Below are 13,343 nucleotides of genomic sequence, written 5' to 3'. Positions count from 1 at the left end.
CTTATCCGACCTTCTTTCTCCTCACCTTCCCACCAGGGCCCTCCGTTCTGGTAGTCAAGGTCTGCTGTCCCAGCCCAGGCTTTCCTCTGCCCCATCCCGGATTCGCCCCTTTTCACTTGCTGCCCCTCACTCCTGGAACCTTCTTCCTCCACAAGCAAGAGCCATCACTTCTTTAATCAGCTTCAAAACGGAGTTGAAAACCATCCTTTTCAGAGAAGCCTTCCCAGGCATCACATAATTGTCGCTTACTATCTGATGTTCTGTTGTTGGCTGTTTATCGATCCATTTCCTGTATTGCTATGTACTGTATATGTATTATCCTACTTGTGAGTATGTATTTTCCCTGGATAATGATTAACCTTCCATTATGAAGCCAAGCCCTCCCTCCAGTCCATCTGCCTTGGTCCAGGCCTCGGAGGTTGAGAGGAACTGCTGGACCTCTTACCCGTCACCACCCCCTTCTCCTTCTGTGTCATGTCTTTTTAGATTGTAAGCCTGAGGGCAGGGAACCGTCTAACTAAAAAGATTGCATGTACAGCGCTGTGTAAATTTACAGCGCTTCATAAATAAAGGTTAATAATAATAATAATAATGCAGGGTAGGGGTTGTGGGCTTTAATACTATAATTACAATATGGGTACATACAGGCATGTAAATGGAAGGAGGGAGTTCATAAAATGATGTAACACCATCTCATTGTGATATATGTGATACCTCTCCATGCCAGGTTATACCAGTTGTACACATTTTCAGTAGACATCTTGGCATGTCCAAAACTATTGGCTTTCCTCTTCTTTTGGCAAGAGAAGCCTTTACTGTTTGTGAGTCCACTCTCCTCCTAGGTGGTTTTGCGGCTTTTAGAAATTCAACAGTTTGCTTTTTCTAAAAAATAAAGTAATATAAAGGCTATCCCCCCCCCCAGTATGTTAAGGAAACCACCAAAATAGCAATCAGAAGAAAAGTGGAGACTTGTGAAAGTAAAAGTAATTCCTGGATGCATTTTGGAAGACACCTTCATGTTGCCTCTAGAATATTCCATATATTTTTGCTTATTTATGCAAGACTTACCTGATCTGGTTGTTTCATTTCTCGTGTGCATACAGTTAGTTTTGAAGAAAAGTTTACTGAAAATGTTGAACCGCTCTTGTTTGCAGTCTAGGAACCTACCCCAATTTCTCCCACGTTTTTATTCCCTTTGGTACCAGAGTTTCTGCTAAACAAGAAACATGCAGGAGCACATCTACTTTATTAATTGAGATATACCTGTATCCCTAACTTTTCAAGATATCCATCCATATTGATAGACTCTGAGCTTTCTGTAAGTACATAGGGAGGAGGTCTCAAAAAGTATGGTAGATAGTGCAAATCATTGATTCAGGGATAGAAAAAAAAGATAAATGTTGCTGAATATTACTGAGAAGGGAATGGGAAATAAAACAGTGAGCATATATTATTATATAAAACTGCACTCCAACCAAACAATTGGGTGTACACCTGTAAATGATGTATTAGAAAGCATGTAGTATAATGTGAGCATGGATTTTGCCAGCAGAGGGCAGAATGCAACAAAAATTATCTAGATCACCAATGGTATTCATCCAGTACTGGATGCTACACAGTTGAATGGTGTGTGTAAATGGAATGGCTACAAGCCATCTTTGCCTGATGAAGAAGCTAATGAAGCTTTGAAAGCTTGCAACATGTATTTTGTGCATTGTAGTTGGGACAATAAAGGTATCACTTTTTGTGGATTTTGGACATTATTGTACTTTGCTCCATGGCTAACACAGCTATCCCTAGATATATTAATAGTAGATTAGGCTGAGAGTTTGTGACTGGCCCATTAATACCAAGTGAGCTTCACTGCTGAGCAGAAATTTAAATTCCTGGTCCAAATCCAGTGCTTTATAACCACTATATTACACCACCTCTCCATTTAATCTAAGCACTAGCAGTCAAATGGCATCAAAACAAAGAAGAAGATTAGCATGGCACAGATACAAAATATTTGTTATGCATTTGTTTCATGATTCTTTGGGGCCTTCAAGTCCAATGCTAGGGTAGAAATAATAGATAAATGAAATGTGTTTTGCAGAGTAGTTTTTAAATATTATATATGTATTTAACTATTTGTCTCATATTATTGGCTGACGGGCACTGAAAATCTGATTAGACGTTTTTGGAATATATCTTGATTTTCTAAATGACATGACTGGAATTGTTAACAGGGCCCAAATGAAAGCAGTTAACAGACTGTTTATTCTCAGTCTCCCACCATCTCATTTTTAAACAGGCCAGTTCTGCATCACAGAATATATACTGTACACAGATCTGCTCTGTTTTGGCTGTTTTTGTTTTTGAAAACATGTCATAGAGCTGGGAAATGTGCAGTGAAGATTTACCTCATAGAGGGCGATCTTATATACTGTATTCAAGTAACATTAGCTGACAGGCTCTTTGCTGTAAAGCATAATTGTCCCTAAAGGCCCCTATTGCTCTCTAGGGCACATGGGAGTATTTTTACCATGTTTTTGATGCATCAAAAGAGAAAGAGGCTACTAGTCATCTTAAAAGTAACCTCCTTCTGGGCCTAAAATGGTCCAGGGAGCCACAAACATGCTGAAAATGAAAAGAAGTACAGTAAGGGGTGCAGCCCTCTACGGTCTCCTGAAGGCTAATGTAAACCCTTAAGCTTCCACATTTGCCCACCCTACTATAATAGCTACAGAAAAATGAACAACTCAAACAAACCCAGGTGCCCGTTTTTATATATTTTTATTTATTTTTATTTTTTATTAATTTTATTTTTTATTATCATTATTATTATTATTATTATTGCCTCTAGGATTCCCTGGGAGCTACATGGAATTCCAGAAATGGACACACAAAAAGGATGTCTACTTCTTGTTTTTTAAAAACAGGTATGTTTTCAATGTGATGTTAAACAGTACAAGAGTCCAGGACCTATTTCAAATATGAATTGCTGCTCCTAGATGCTGTCAAGAGTGGGAATTTTGGTCATTCTAGGTAGGGGGAAATGGCTTGAGGAGTCAGGATTTAAAAAAAACAGGCTTGGAGTCTCAGATTTGCCCAGGGCTGTATTTAGCCCACCTTTGTGCTACAGGGCATGACAGAAGCACCACAAAAGCTTGAGAATACACCATGTTTGAATACAACTCTCAGAATCCCTACATTCTAGGATGCGTAGTCCAAGGAATTTCCTTTTCATTAACTTTAGCGGAAGAAAAGACATTTTAAAATGGCCTGCTCCACACCAGCGATCCCACTTCACTCAGCTTTCCATATTAATATATGATGTATCTCAGCAGTTAGATCACAGCCACCACCATTACCGTATTTTCCGGCATATTATACGACCCCTAACTTTTTCAATAAAAATATATAGTTTAGGATATACTTATCGTATAAGACTACCCCTCTTCCTGAGAAGCCGGCAGCCAGCCCAGGGCGCGTGCGCAGGCTTCAAGAAGCCTCCAGAGGCCCCTTAGAAGTCTGCGCGGGGCTCCTGGCTTCACAGGCCTCCAGAGGCCTGAGAAGCCGGCAGCCGGCCAAACGCGCGCACACAGGCTTCAAGAGACCTCCAGAGGCCCCTTAGAAGCTGGCAGCTGGACAAGTGCGTGCCGAGCCACGGGGCTCTCTTGTTGCCAGGCTTAACCCGGCGTATAAGACGGCCCCCAACTTTTGACCCAATTTTAGACTGGAATTATACACCGGAAAATACGGTATATAAACGCCACATTGGAGCTAATATTTCATTCTAGTCAATAGCTTTGTGCCTGTTCCACTGTGACTGTTTTATGGTACCTGAGACGCTCAGGAGTTGTTCTTTGGTTTAAATGTACCTCATTTTACTTTCCTCTTAGGTGAGTTATTTCTGGTAATGCTTTGGACTCCCTCACCCTATGTCAAGGTTATTTGCTAGGACTCTGTCAGATTGTTGCTTTGGCTTTTTCTACAAATAAGCAGCCAACAGCTTGGGTATTTCTACTTACCTGTTTTAATTTCATGCAGGAATGTCTCTCCTTTCCGACAATATTTAACCCCTGCTAATATTCCAAGTTTGAGCTATTCAGTCAAAAAGTATTCTTGTTCAAACATGACATGACCTGATGCAATGGGTATGTTCACTCTATATGACAGGATGATACAGTATAAGTGGTCCAGGAGGTTGAATCCTGCTTTACAGAAAGAACAAAGATATCCCACTGAAAACACACACATGACCTATACCTGACATGCATAGAAAGTCAACTGAAGTCCACTACTGGAGTGCAGACCCGTTTATGGTGGACTACTTAGCCGGGTCAGTCATGTTTGAAAGCCACTCAATGGACAACAGCTTCTTTAAAGTGCCTTTTGTTGAAGGTTGCCCAATGCAAGTCATGTTCAAGGCAGAGAGAGCAGGTCAGAGAGATATTTAGTGCAAATGCAAGTCAGAGAGATCTTTAGAATTTAAAAAAGATCTTTTATTTCATTTATATTAAAAGGCTAATACTTATTTCCCAACATTCTTTCTTTCTCTCTCTCTCTCTCTCTCTCTTCCTCTCCTCTCTTCTCCTCTCTCTCTACTTTTGCACTTTGAACTCAGTCTGCAGCAGTTGAAGTAAGCTGAGGACAATGGAGGGGTGTGGAAAGAGAAGAGGGAAATTGGGAAATTTTCAAACCAATTGAGAAAGTGGAACATTAGAGAATTAACCAGGGCTGCCTGTGCCAAAGCAGCGCGCCCTGACACTAAGAGTGTGAGTGGAACTGCTCACGTCTAGAGCTAAAATTGGATGACATCTCATCTGAAGAAGGTCCCATTTTTAAGCCAAAACAATACCCAGGACAATTGCAAAACCAGCAGAATTAATGTTCCCCAAATAGGCCCATCCTTCAACTTGGGATCCCTCACAGTTACCAAGGGCTCCCCATAAATGGAAAACACAGCGAGCCCAGACTGAAGCTTGGTTCTGACAGTACTGGACTTGCTTGGAAATGTAGACATTCTGTACAGCACCTGCCCAATAAGAGGAATCATGCCTATAAGTACCACCAGAAGCACATTTTCAGTTTGTTGTTGTGGCCTTCCAAGGCATTTCCAACTTATGGCAGCCCTAAGGCAACCCTATCATGGGGTTGTCTTAACAAGATTAGTTCAGAGGAGATATTCCATTGCTTCCCCTGAGGCTGAAAGTGTATGACATGCCCAAGGTCACCCAGTGGGTTTCATGTACTAGTCCAGGAATTGTGCAGCCCTCCAGATGTTGTTGAACTGATACTCTCTCCAATAGTCACCATTGGCTAAGGCTACTGAGACCTGCAATACAACAACATCTGGAGGACCAATAATTCTTATCTGTGCCTTAAACCTCCACTTATTGCTAGATACTATTAAGTCCAATACCACCTAGTGACTAAACTATATAATGACACCATCCATACATTCCTAGCTGTTCTTTGAACGAGGCCCTGACTCTATGGACTTTATCACATTGGGGGAAAGCTGGTATTAAAAAGGCATTTTCCTGGCAAAGTCGCAAGATTGCAGCAAAGATTTTCAGACAACATTGCAATTAGAGAGGATTTATCCCAGGAAGAAACAGGAATGCTCTAGCAACAAACCTTTTGTGGGATTTCCCCATGAATGGTTTGTTGCTTGAGCATTCCTGTTTCTTCCCAGGATAAGTCCTCTCTAATCACAATGTGTCTGAAAATTTTTGCTGTGATCTTTGCTGGGAAAATACCTTTTTAATCCTGGCTAAAATCCCAGTCCCCCCCCCCCCCCCGGTGTGATAAAGTCCTATCAGTTGTATTCCCAACAAGATCGAGTTAGTTGTGACTAATATCTTCTGTTTATTTGGGTGGGAAGTGGACATTCGGTTTCTGTGGATCAGGGCCATTATTTCCTGATTTACTTTTTTCCGTCCCATTTGCTCAAGACAATGCAGTAAAAATAACAGTAGCAGTAACACAAAAGGCAGACAAATTATTTTCTTGGAGCGTAATAAAGGTCAGCTTGAAGAATACGCAGTTCTGATCAGAGATACTGACGAACATATAATTCCCCACAGTGAGGGCAAACAAACAGACAGATCTCTTGCAAGTCCAATGGCCTGCCTTTGAGAAAAGAAGCTAATCAGGTGTGAGATCATTTTTCATGTTAAGAGAGCTCACTTTCTCTGTGTACCATGTTTAGAAAATATTCACTCCCCTCCCCGCACTTTGCTTTTGTTCCTTCTATCCACAAAGTGTCCCTAGGAAATGTATAAACAAGCCTCCCAGATTTGACATTGTTTTCACCTTCCAGCACTCATGCCTACGTATGGGAGCACCTGCTGAAATTTCTGAATAGTTTCCAAAGACAGCCCCACGTAAAGTGTCTTAGAATAGTCCAAATGGGATATAATCAAGGCATGTGTCACCATAGCCATAGATCTGACATCTCAAGGAATGGGCACAGTTGGCACACTAATTTTAGCTGTGCAAATGCACTCCTGGCCACTGCTGAGACCTGGGCATCTAGGCTCATGAATAGAATCCAGGAGCACACCCGAGATGCAAACCTGAGATTTCAGGGGGAGTGTAAGCCCATCCAGCACAGGTAGAGTTCCTATTTCCTGATCTGCCTTACTACTGACCAGGAGCACCTCTGTCTTGTCTAAATTAAGCTTCAGTTTGTTTGCCCTCATCCAGTCCATTACTGACCACAGGCACTGGTTCAGTACAGAGACAGTTTCCTTGGAATCAGATGGGAAGGAGAGATAGAGTTGATGGTCATGAAGTCCCGAGTTGCTTCAGAGAGAGCAGTCCCTGCATGGATATTGAAGTCCCCCAGCACAACCAGCCTAGAGTACTTCAACACCACTGCAGAGACCAACTCAGCCAGCTCAGGAAGACAGACTGTTGTGCAGCAGGGTGGGCAGTGCACCAATAGAATCCCTATTCTGTCCTGGCCACCGACCTTTAAATAGACACACTCAAAACCAATAAACTATGAAACAGTGCACCTGGTTAGGGAGACTGAGTCTTGATAGACCACTGCAACTTTGCCTCCCTGCCACCCGCTCCTGTATGGAGAACCCAGGTGGAGAAAGCTGGGAGAGATTACCCCCCCCCCGCTTCATCCAGCCAGGTCTCCGTAACACAAGCCAAGTCAGCATGCTCATCCAGGATCAAGTCCTGGATTAGAGATGTTTTCCCATTCACCAACCTGGCTTTGAGCAGCAGCATTTTCAGACCATGGGGCCTATTGTCAAAGCTGTTCAGCTTATTTGAAATGGGGAACAACTTGGGAGAAACCAATACAGTACCCTGTGACTCTCCCTTCTACCAGAAAAAAGTGCTGACTTCCCATGCCGTATCTCCTCCTGCCTATTATTGCCATGATAGCTGCACCCTGGTTTGCTTCCCCTCCCTTAAGAGCCAGCAGCCAGATCAGATGAAGGAAGTAAATTCAGCTTTTGACTGGGGAGCATGAGGATGATGTTCCACAGCTCCCACCCAAGAGTGGTTCTGTGACGACCAGAAGAGGGACTCCTGCAGCAAGTCGTGTCTTTTTAGATTGTAAGCCTAAGGGCAGAGAACTGACTAATTAAAATAATTGTAAGCCGCTCTGATAGCCTTTAAGGCTGAAGGGCAGGGTATAAATACCACAATAAATAAATACCCAATGTAGAATATCAGCAATCATTTCCCAGCACTTCAGAAGCCCTTAGGTTGTGGACCTAACTGTCAGTCTGTCTGTCTGTCTCTCTGTAAAATTTGGTTTTGGGTGTCATGTTCAGGTGCTAATGACCATAAATGTAAAACCCAGAAGTTACAAGATCTTTTAAGTCCGTTTTATGCTCATAATTTTACTGGACAGAATGCCAGCCAACATCTTTTGAGAAGTGAAAATAACAAGTGAAAAGGAATGCCAAAAATGGATCAAAACCATCCAGATCAATGGAGGTGCAAAATATTCACAAATATAGATGCAAGTCATTTCCACAGAAGACGTTTATAGTGAGATGGTGGTGGGTTTAGCCTCTGGAACCAGGGAGCCTTTTCAGATATAATGTAAATATGGCTATTCCTTTTTCCTCCTGGTGAAATCCTAAGTTTTGGGCACCAAAAATAATCCATTTGTCAGCTCAAGTCATGGTATTCCACTTTTGTTTTTTCACTGGTTCGGAAGATCCCTTTTGAAAGTACTGTATCTTGATTTAGGGATATTTAGGAAAAATGAAGGTGTGTGTACCAAAGCTGTGCCCCATCCCCCTACTCACACTTTATTAGGGGAGGTAGAAGGAAATCTAGTATACACCATAGGCAAAGGCTGCATCTGCACTGCAGAAATAAACCAGTTTGTCACTAACTGTCCTTGCACATTACTATGGAATTCTGTAATTTTGTGAGACATTTAGCATTCTCTGTCAGATAGCTCTGGTGCAACAACAAACTACAAATCCCAGAATTCCACATCATTGAGCCATAGCATTTAAAGTGATGCGAAAATGCATTATTTCTACAGTGCAGATGCAGCCAAAACCTTCCTGGGGGACTGACATGTGCTCCCATTGTTCTTCTTTTTAAATCTTCTGCACTCTGCCTGTAGAGTGCTATGTTAGCCAGTGATTGTATTGGAATATGTCAAAGAAAAGATGTGGCGATAGAGCAATAAGAAGAGTGGGAGAAAAATAATTAAAAGCAGGAAATGAGGTAGGGAAAAGTAGGGTTGCATAAATGTGTGAGGAAGGTATGGGATGGCCATCAGAAACTGCCCCCTACGCTGGAAAGCTTGTTATGTGTGAATGGTTGTTATAATCACAGGATTGTTTTATAAGTGACTGTTATATAGAAAGTAATTGTCAATGAGGGTTTTTTTTTTGTGAAAAAGATAAATAAATTAAAAAAATCATAGGACCAAAACTAAAGTGCAAAAGATAGCATTACAATCACCATAGCTCAGTGATGGTATAAACCACACCACTTTAGTGGAGGAAGGGGCTAGTGTGAAAAAGGCCCACTGTCTCTATGTCAAATTTCTGAGTATGTGGGGTTGTGTCTTCTGTGAACTTCACTCAAAGCTATGAAGGACACTTTGGGGTCAGTAACTTGGCTTTTCTGTTGCATGTAAACAAGGCATCTGAAATGACTGTTTACATGGTATACAAGGAGGATTACCTCTGTCAGTGCAGCTGATACCAAGATACACAGTGTTTTAGCAAAGCAGTCAAGCTACTGTGATATAATAGAAGAGAAGGTGAAACAAAACCATCTACAGTAAAATATATCTCTTCCAGAGCTTGGAAGTAACGCAATATAATGCGTTACACATCAATTTCTTTTTGCACTAATTGAGGCATAGCTAAGTTGCACCACATGATAGCATAACTAAAGATAATTGTATGCCTTTGAAGGTGTAATTGCAACTTTTAAAGTTACTTTTATAGTTACTCTGTATGTGTGTGTGTGTGGCCTCAGGTATGTTTCCTACAAGAGAAATAAAAAACAGAGAGAATTCAATTGACTCACACAAGAAACTGGATTGGAGACACATCTCAAGATGTTAAAACTGTGGGTCCGTACAGACAGTCAAATAATGCTGCTTCGAGTCACTTTGGAGGTATGCTGTTTAATTGCTGCATGCATCCTAAGACGCCAGAAGCTGCACCAAAGCCGCACTCCAGTCCTAAGGACTGGAGTACAGCTTTGGCACAGCTTCTGGCCTCTTAAGATGCATGCAGCATTTAAACAGCATACCTCCAAAGTGACCCAAAGCAGCTTTATTTTGGCCTATCTGTATGGACCCTATGCTTGTTTTATAAGTTAAAAGGGGCGGGGGGGGGGGGAGCCTGATGAATTTTGGCCTGTGTAGAATTAAAGTTCAGAAATGTCTGGGCCAGAAACTTTGGAACTCTTTACTGGACAAGCAAAAGCCTTTAGAGTATACACAGGCTGAAATGCATTTTTTTTAGCATCTTGTAATGTGTCTCTGGCTTCTTCTATGATTGGTATTAGGTCAGCTGGTTCTTTAAACACATAACTAAAAAGCTGTTCAGGGGTATGAAACCAGTAGCCTATAAGCCAAATGTGGCCCCAGGGCCTTTTTGTGCCCATGGGCCCAGCCCAACCCCTCCTACAAGTCCCCACTCATGGGGGAAATGGCTATTTCTACTCTAGCAGAAACTCAAGAGGTTTTTCAAAACCAGAAGTGGTCTTTCCAGCATTTACAGCTTTGTTCTGGAGGTATGGAAAATGATGCAGCCCATAGTGGGTCCCAAGGTACCAGTATTGGCCTTGAACCTTCAGGCTTTGTACATTTCTGATTAAATTACTTTTTAATAACATGAAAATAAAGGATTTCTTTAAAAGAAACACTGCTATACCATCACAAAAGCACTTGGTGAGTGGCTTGTAACTGTAAAGGTAAATAAATTAATTTTAAAAGTAGCCTTTCAGATTGCAACCTCATCACAGTGCTGTCTTTTCAATGTGTGCAATGCAATAGGGAAGAGCAAATGGCGCATAGATGTAGGATCCAAACTTAAGATACTTGGAACCCAATATAGGTCAAATGATTTTGTGTATGTGTGTGGGTACACACGCACACACACACATATACAAAGTAATTTTACCAATGCTAAGCCCTATTTGGGGTAACCTCATTTGGCAGTCCTTTTGCACAGTCATGTCAGTGACTCGTGTGCTATTTAAATGTAATGACTATATTCATATATATGGAGAAAACAGCAGGCACAATTCCGACGTCAGGGTTAGCCCTACCATTAGGCAGAGTAAGGCAATATCTATCTATCTATCTATCTATCTATCTATCTATCTATCTATCTATCTATCTATCTATCTTTATTTATTTACTCTGCCTAATGGTAGGACTAGCCCTGGCCTCAGGATTGTGCCTGCTCTTTTCTCCATTGAGGATCATGAGAAGAGGAAAAATCCTAGATGTTTGAAGGCTGTTTTGGGCTCTTGTCTTGAAACACCTAAGTTCCTGTTGCCAGGTTTGGCATCTAGTAACTTTTAACTTTCTTTTAAGACTGAAGCTCAAGCCGAACATGTGAAAACACGATGCTTCAGTGTCCCAGTTATTACAGATCTAATGCCACATATTGTCAATTTCATATAGCCACCATCCCATGGCTGTCTGGAAGTTTGCTCCTTCTCTATGCAAAAGTAAACTGACAATCCAAGCAGTTGGCAGGCATCAGATGCCAACAGAAAATCACTCCAGATTTTCCAGCACAGAAAGCTGACCTCCAGTAGCCAAAAGGCATGAATTGGAGCAGAAATCAGGACCTTAAAAACAAAGGTGCTGAGGGCATACAATCAGCCTCCAGTCTGGCTGCTGTTTGCCTGTCAGCTGCTCACTCAAGATCATGCTAATCAATGAAGTGTGGGCGGTGAGCCATCTGGGCATCTACCCAAAAGGACTTTGAAAGCTTTCTAACCAATTTTGTAGGTCCAAATAATACTAATCCAACATTGTTTTAGAGAGCTTTTAAGAAATATGTGTCTTGTTATTTTTTGTGCCCCAAAATGTGCAGAGTGGGTGGAGAAAAAACTCCTGTATTTTGAGATGCATACAGTGGCTAGCAGCTTGTTAGTAATTTACACAGGCGTAGGTTGTGCTGCACATGCAAAAATAAAAAAAAATTTCTGGACAAAGCATAACCATTATATTCAACTGCCAGTGGTATAATTAGAATTTCATACGCAAGACTGTGGTACACATGGTAGTACATTAGACAGAGGTGAATATGCATTGTCTGTATGTATCACTTTTGAGCATTGTGCATTGCAACTGCACAGTGGGTTGTTAGCCATGCTCACTTATCACTGATCTAGTGCACTATGCTGATTTTCATTATAGGTGTTGTGTAATGTAACTTCCACATGGATATCTACACTAATCGAAGCAGTGTAGAATCTCAGCCTTGTTCCTCCCCACAACAATACACTTATTATTTATTATTATTATTAACCTTTATTTATAAAGTGCTGTATAATTTACACAGCGCTGTACATGCAATCTTTTTAATTGGACGGTTCCCTGCCCTCAGGCTTACAATCTAGAAAGACCGACACAAAGGAGAAGAAGGGGTGGTGGGGAAGGGGCCTCTCTAGTAGGATAATACATATAAAATACATAGCAATACAGGAAATGATTCAATAAAACAGACAACAAAAGAGCATCAAATAGCAAGTGACAATTATGCAATGCCTAGGAACGCTTCTCTGAACAAGATGGTCTTCAGCTCTGTTTTGAAGCTGGTTAAAGAAGTGATGGCTCTTGTTCGTGGGGGAAGAAGGTTCCAGGAGTGAGGGGCAGCGAGTGAAAAGGGGCGAATTCGAGATGGGGCAGAGGAAATCCTGGGCTGGGACAGCAGACCTTGACTACCAGAACGGAGGGCCCTAGTTGGAAGGTGAGGCGAAATAACGTCTGATAAGTAAGGAGGGGGCAGCCCATGGAGGGCTTTAAACGTCGAGAGCAGGAGCTTATACTGAATGCGGAAAGGGAGAGGGAGCCAATGAAGGGATGCCAACACAGGAGTGATATGGTCAGAGCGGTGGGCAGATGTGATAATGCCTGCAGCTGAATGCTGGACAGAGATTAAAGGGTGGAGGTGAGAAAGAGGAAGCCCAGCCAGAAGGACGTTACAGTAATCAAGTTGTGAGATCACTAGGGCATGGACTAGGATCTTGGCAGTAGAGGCGGAGAGATATGGTCGGATTTTGGCAATATTGTATAAAAAGAATCTACAAGCCTTGGCTGTGGTCTGGATCTGAGGGATACACGACAGAGAAGAATCAAAGATAAAACCAAGACTGTGGGCTTGCTGGACTGGTTGAATAGAAATGTTGTCCACAGAGACAGAAAAGGAGTGTTGAAGGGTGGGCTTAGGAGGAAAGACAAGAAGCTCCGTCTTGGACATGTTGAGCTTCAAACACCGATGGCACATCCACTGCGAGACAGATGTGAGGCAAGACGAAATTTGCTGTTCAAGCCTTGGAGAAAGGTCAGGGGTGGAAAGATATAACTGGGTGTCATCGACATACAGATGGTAGGAAAAACCAAAAGAGCTAATGAGTTTACCTAATGACAGTGTGTAGAGAGAAAACAGAAGGGGACCCAGAACAGAGCCCTGGGGAACTCCAACAGATAAGGGAACAGAGGATGAAGTCTGACCACCTGTGACCACTGCAAAAGATCTGCCAGACAAATAAGATCTAAACCAGTCAAGAACAGAGTCTGAGAACCCAAGGTCAGAAAGTATCTCAACTAGAAGACAGTGATCAACAGTGTCAAAGGCTGCAGACAGATCAAGAAGGATGAGAAC

General features: G+C 42.0%; 1 long non-coding RNA gene across 2 annotated transcripts in view; it reads left to right on the top strand.

Annotated features, from left to right (window-relative positions):
- The window catches only part of LOC121930051, a 38,608-nt gene that overhangs the window by 7,916 nt on the left and 17,349 nt on the right, over positions 1–13,343 (top strand). For both annotated transcript variants that reach the window (XR_006103808.1, XR_006103807.1), the window contains exon 4: positions 2,846–2,921. This is a non-coding gene — a long non-coding RNA (uncharacterized LOC121930051). The remainder of the gene's footprint in view (positions 1–2,845; positions 2,922–13,343) is intronic.

This window comes from Sceloporus undulatus, chromosome 4 (genome assembly GCF_019175285.1).
Source record: "Sceloporus undulatus isolate JIND9_A2432 ecotype Alabama chromosome 4, SceUnd_v1.1, whole genome shotgun sequence".
In the NCBI taxonomy this organism is placed as follows: domain Eukaryota; kingdom Metazoa; phylum Chordata; class Lepidosauria; order Squamata; family Phrynosomatidae; genus Sceloporus; species Sceloporus undulatus.
This window is presented reverse-complemented; position numbering and strand designations above follow the sequence as displayed.